This window comes from Fundulus heteroclitus, chromosome 20, assembly GCF_011125445.2.
Source record: "Fundulus heteroclitus isolate FHET01 chromosome 20, MU-UCD_Fhet_4.1, whole genome shotgun sequence".
Taxonomy (NCBI): Eukaryota; Metazoa; Chordata; class Actinopteri; order Cyprinodontiformes; family Fundulidae; genus Fundulus; species Fundulus heteroclitus.
Window position 1 is genome coordinate 32,491,551 of NC_046380.1, and position 6,424 is coordinate 32,497,974.

Genomic DNA, 6,424 nt, shown 5'->3' on the forward strand with positions numbered 1-6,424 from the left:
CGTTAGGACGTGATGTTTAATGTAATTAGAAAGGAGTCTTACAAAGTCTGTCATAAGGACGAGAGGCTAGGGGTGGGCGATATATCGAATATACTCGATGTATCTCAAGTTTTCCTCCGCGCGATGGTTAAAATTACTTTATTACAACCACCGAGTGTAAATTTTCACAGCAAGGTTGAGCCGCTGTATTTAATTCACAGTGAGTTTAGTTTTTCTACATGCCGCAAATGCATCACTCGGTCATCCTCCAAACCAGATAGCGCACACACATCAACAACGAACCCGTGTGCTTACTTACGTTGACCAGACAGCGAGAACTATGGTGACACCGGGAGTCTCAGGTAAGAAAATGAGACTGAAGAGAAATAGCCCTGGGTCAATAATATGCCAGTGGTTTGGATTTCACAAGAAGGATGAACGAACAAAATGCGGTAATTTGCAAAACATGCCGTAACACCGTTGCCACAAAAGGTAGCAGTAGCACAAATTTGTTCCACCTAAAACGTCATCCAGTGCAAAATGAAGACTTCTCGATGCCCAGCAGCTTATAGTGTGACGCGGCCGTAAAAACTTGAGCTGTGCCCGTCCCCGTCAGCGTGGACTCATGTCTGCGCAAGTAATGCATATTACTTTGTACAAGTTCACAGTGGATTTTCTTTTTTTTTTTAAATCGATCGTTGGTTATATGAATCAATTTTTAGGAATTAATATGAGAATAAATTCATAATTGGAAAATCGATTTTTTTTAACACAGTGTACACACCTCTGTTGAAAGCAATTTCCTTTCTAAAAGCTTCTTACTGCTTGTACGCTTCCTCTGATTTTAGTTTTAAGTACTTAACACTCATAACAGCTAACTTCTGAACTGTTAGTGTTTAGGTATGGTGCACTCACCGATCGGACAATACACTCGATTTTCAATTCAGGTGTGTGTGACCACACCTGATCACTATCTAATATTATTAATCATAGATTTTCTGATTAGGATTGTTTTTGGCCCTGAAAGCAATCAGTCATTTAAGAACAGGCATTAGCTTGTTCCCGGTCCTAGATGGATACTTGAACAAAACCAGTGCTGTATACGTCTAAAAACTCCTTCAATTACACTAAAATAACACATTTTATCAGTGTTACTTTGCTCAAAGACAATGATGCAGTGGTATTTGTTTTATTGTTTTGTTTTTTGGGTTTTTGACAGCGTTGCATATTGTTTCCCAGTGGAAACTTCTGCTGAACAGCCGTTGTTGCGTCTTTCCTCACTGTTTTGATAAGACTCATTGATAAATTGCGTTGCGACAGATTACGACAGACATTCCAGTTAATCGTGTGCCAATCGGATGACACAGACAGAAAACGATCTAATCTCTCTTTCGCTGTTAGCCGCGTTGTACCTGGGTTGACCTTGCAGCAGCACCTGACGCTTGGCTCTCGTCTTTGTTGTGATCCGATGTTCTTTCTGTGGACGTTTACATCATGGTCTTAATGCGACCTCCATCGGACTGTAGTGCAAACAGTCTGGGGTCACAGCGGTGTTCTTATGGCCCCCAGTGACCGTGACATAGTTTCACAGAACTTACAGCATACATTGTGCTTAATATTTATTTCTTTGCAGTAATGACTTTAAAGTGTAACTCATCCTGATGTGAAGCAATAACTCCGCCCCCAGACCCAAAGAGTCTCACTATTGTGATAACTCTTGTTGGGCAGAGGGATCACGGTGACCGGTGACTCAGTGAATCTGCGATGTTCACTAAAACCCCTCCTTCATAATTTGGGTCTGATTCATGGCGCTGTTCTCCCATGTGAGATTGTTTTTAAAGCAGTGAGAAGCTGCCTGTGCAACAGCCCTGAATAAGTCAGTGGGTTTAAATCTTAAAACACACTAAGCACAACAAACCCGGGTCTTCATAAAATCCAGAGTGTGTTGGTCAGAAAACGGAAGTTCTGATGAAGGAAAAAGAAAATCTTGATAGAATATTTATTTTGTGGAAGTTTTTGAACACAGTAAAACATTAGTATTTAGCAGGATTAGTAAATGCTTAAATGACAGCTAATCAGGGAGCAGAAGATCTTTAACTTTTAACCAAGTCTTGCTGCAGCCATTCGGGTTTTATCTAAAATACTCCATCACCCGAGGTGACAGCTCGGACGTCTGACGAGTCCGTCCCCATGCACACACCTCCTCCTTTTCACCGGAAAGTTAAGGAACTTATCAAGGCGAGCATCAGACGCTCCACTTCACAGACATGTGTTGTCATCGGCCCAAACAAAAGGAAGCACCCTTACTGTACCGACTGACTGGTCCATTAAAAAAAGGCAGACGCCACAGGCAATTAGATTTACGACAAAGTTCCTGTAACAAAGTCAGGTTTAGCGTGAATTGTGAAGGAAATGCTCGGGAAAGAAAACTCAGATCAGTGTATACTTTATACCCTAAAAACCAAAAAGGACAGTCTCCAAATGACTTAAAGGACTTAGATCGCTCTAGTTTTGGTTATTGGGGTAAAAGTTAAATAGCGCGGCTCTAGACGAAGCCCTGAGGGGGAAAAAAGGAAGGATGAAACGCAGATTCTGTTGATCGTTAAACAGCCCCTACTTTTACAAGATCACATGAAATCTCTGGCGTACCCGGAGGACGTACAGCAGCGATTTACTCCGTCCTTTTCCGAGGACTGAACCGGCGCGGGGTTGATCGGCCTCCGCTCAGCCGAGACATCTGGTTCTGCTGATGAATCACTTGTAAATATTCCCTCACGTTCATTTCCTGAACCCCATGCGAGAGCTGAGTCACAGAACTCCCACACGCTCAAAAAGACCTGTTGGCCCACAGGTGGAAGCAGAGACATCCCACCGGCCCCACCCAAACAGCCGGATCACAACACCACAGCTGACGTTGTGAAACTCCACAACACCCGGAGGAGCCAACCCGCCAAAGTCTCCCGCGGGATTCCCACAGCGGTTTTTCAAGCCGTTCCTCTCAGCCTTAGAAAACGAGGACGTCTATGAAGCGCGCCGTGAACATCAGTCGGCCCTCTGCTGAGAAACGCGCCCGGCTACCCGAGTCGGAAATAACTCGGGTTTTCTGAAATGACGACAGCAACCCGTTCTCATCTGGTGCAACGGCTCGTCTGGGGAAGCGGCCAACGTGTCCGGGCCTGACGGGCAGAGTTCACGGTACACGCCTGAAAAAAAAAAAAAATGGAGGCCACGCAGCTGTAGCTGTGAACCCGGATGCCACAAACGCGACGCGACCTCCGTGAGGCTGGCAGGTGGAGCGGAGGATCCCACCGATGAGCTGCGGCGCGGCGAGTCAGAGCGCATGTCTGCGTTTGGTTCAGAATCCGTCTGAAATAGACGCGTTCCAACAACTACTCCCACTTGTTGTGTTGACATTTTTTATGACAAAGAGAAGAAGGTGAGGGTATGGTTTAGTGGTGTGAGGATGTCTTTTTTTTTTAAAGGAGCGTTTGTATTCAGACCCCTGGGTGAATACCTTCTAGAACCACATTTCGTGCATTTACAGCTGCACCTAAGCTTTTGTCCGGTTCCTGTCACAGATTCCTGACCAGATCTCTGGACTTTGACTGGACCGTTCCAACAGGGAGACATTCAGCCATCGAAGCCAAACAGATTTCCTTCCAGGGCAGCTCCGCGTTCAGCCCCATCCACCCTGACCAGTTCCGCTCAGACCACGGAGGAGCAGCTTCCACGCAGCATGACGCCGCCACCACCGTGTTTGCCCCCCCACCCTGAGGCCGGCCTGCTGATTTCAGGTCTTGGTGCTCCGCCTACGCTGCAGCTCTTATCTGACCGGAGCACATTCCTCCACACGTTTTGCTGTGCGGCCTACATGGCCGGTGGCGAGCTGCACACAAACCTTCCTGCGGACTTCTCTCAGCAGAGTTTGAGGAGCGCGCGGCTCCTGCCTCGTCTGGTCTGCCCCTTCAGGTGGACGGCCGGGTGTGGGCGGGTCTGCAGTCGCTGCTTGGAGATGTCCAAAGCCTGGGATGTTGACATAAATTATAAAGCTGCTTTAAAGCGCTCCACGGCTTTCTCCCTGACATAACCGCTGTGCTCCCTGGTGTTTGGGGTCACGTTTATTGGTTGCACTGGACTTTATTTAGGTGTGTCGGAGTAAAGGGGGCTGAACAGACGGACACTGAGGCTGGGCCATAAATCGACTTTATCGATTAAAACGAATTTGCAACTCCTGAGGATTTATTTTGAAAAAAATCGGGGGGAAAAATGTATTTCTGCCAATGCGCTCTACTGGGCTTTCCATGAAACTTTGCACCGTATCAGTCCCGAAAGAGGAAACTGTTTTGGCAATACCATGAAATGTTGAATATACGTTTAGGAAAAGATATTGTAAAGATAATTCAAAGAGGAACCTTTTTTTTTTTAACCCTAAGATAAGGCACCTTCATTTTTTCATTTACATATTTTCTTAAGTTGGTGTGAAGTTTCACAAGTGAAGGGAAGCCTGTTGTAAGATGTGCAACACAAACAGCAAATAATTTTGTGTTATAATCTCATTGTTTACGACGGCGGGGCCCACCATCTTGTTTTGTAGGCATGTTTTAAAGCTCATAATAAGTTGAACTACGAATTCAGGTCAACTCCCACGTGGGATTATTCAAATAAAAGTACTTTTTTTTTTTTATATATAATTTGTTTTTATGAAACAAAAAAGAAAACCAAATAAACGGATTTGGTAAAATATATATAAATGTTGGATTTTTTTTTTTTTGCCATATCGCCCAGCCCTGACGAACACTTCACCAGATGCATGTATTTATTTTATTTTATTAGGCATTAATGGTCAAGAGGCATGAGTACCTTTTGCAACCACTTTCTGTGACCTAAACGAAGCAAAAATAAAAACTTTTACTCGCTTATCTACTTCACAATCACCCCCCCCCCCCCCCCCCTCCTCCTGCCAACCAGTCTGTGCTCCCAGTGAAGGCAAAGTTAATTCATGAAAATAAAAACTTATGATTCGCTTGGTTACACCCATAACTCTGAAAGGGGAGGAGGAGGATATTAATCATTGCTAAAACTTTGGGAGAGGCTGTTGGAGGGAGGGAGGGAGGAGGAGGTGCGTGGGGAGGCGGGGGTGTCCAGCATGTGTCGGAAGAAGCAGCAGGCAGCAGCAGCGCCACAAAGCAGCCGCTGTGATTTGATGGAGGACCAGATCCACGATGGAGACCCGCAGCTCCCTCCTCTCCTCCTCCATGTGTAATAAAGCATTGATCAATACAGCCGACTTTCCAGAGACACCCCCCCCCCCCTCCTCCTCCTCTTTGTTCCCGTGCCACCGCAACCGCATCCGTGTTGGCACAACAACCCCACTCCTGCCTCCCTCCTTCCCCTCTGCTACCCCCCCCCCCTTTTTTTTCTCCCTGAGCCCCCTTCGCTAAAATAAATAAATAAATAAATAAATAAATAAATAAATAAATAAATAAAATCCCTCCCTGCCTCCGAGCTGCTTCTGAAACGCTCACGGTTTACGAGCATTAAACTCGACCCCGCTGCTTGTCCGCGTCCACCGACATATAAGGGGCTCTCTGTCTGCGCGAGGGGGAGGAAGAGGAGGAGGAGGAGGAGGAAGAGGGGGCCACAAAGTGCCCGTCTGTGGGTGAGATGCAGTGTTACGGCGAGAGGAAACACGCTCGCGCACAGCGACGTTGTAACAAGTGGGGATTCGGCGCTTTTTTCCCCTTCTTTTTTTTTTTTTTTGCGCAACAAAAACAAGTAAACTCACCACAACTCTCGCGGCGCCCACAGGGAGAGGAGGCGGCGGCGGTGGGGTGGGGGGAGATGTTGGGACCCTTTCCGGGAGAAACGAAGGCCGAGAAAGACTGGAGAACCGTATCCGCCGCTCCTTGTCTTTCCACGTTTCTCCAACCCGGCCCCTGCCTCCCACACCCCGGGAGCAGAGAGGAGAGCGAGCGGGGTAGAGAGATAGGGGGTTGGGGAGGGGAGCGCAGCCTGGGACACACTGCCAACACTTCGCAGTCAGTTTTCCCCCCCAGCTAGATCCAGATAAAGATGGCTCCCCCTGAAAAAAAAAAAAAAAATCCGCCGCTTCTCCTGCCTGCGCTGTCCGGTCGCGGGGTCCTGTGCGTGCCTCCTTGGAGGGTGAAGCCCCCGACGGTGTATCCGCTGTATCCGGGCGCGTCGGCCGACTATTCTAGTCCGCCATGTTGTGTGTCTGTCTGCAAAGGAAGAATGGGAAGGAGAGCAGAAAAAAAAAAAAAAAAAAAAAAAAAAAATCCAATGCCAGGCCCAGACTCCGCTCCGCTGTTTCTCCATAGCAGACAGCGACCCCTGCTGGCAGAGCTTGGTTCTGCACGCAGGGGGGGATGTCCCAGATGAGGTTTCTCTGTTAATCAAAACCGTATTGAAAAAGTATTTTCGTCGA

The 6,424-nt window shown here is 47.2% G+C and overlaps 1 protein-coding gene across 2 annotated transcripts in view; it reads right to left on the minus strand.

Moving 5' to 3' along the window:
- LOC105931849 (protein tyrosine phosphatase receptor type A) overlaps positions 1–6,262 on the minus strand; it is a 37,181-nt gene extending 30,919 nt beyond the window's left edge. Inside the window, exon 1 of one of the 2 annotated variants that reach the window (XM_012870722.3) lies at positions 5,765–6,262. The gene's annotated coding sequence lies outside the window, so the exon portion shown is untranslated. Of the gene's footprint in view, positions 1–3,877; positions 3,967–5,764 lie in introns of those variants that run through there. The other variant, XM_021320540.2, reaches the window with a different exon arrangement.
- Between the last annotated feature and the right edge of the window lie 162 nt (positions 6,263–6,424).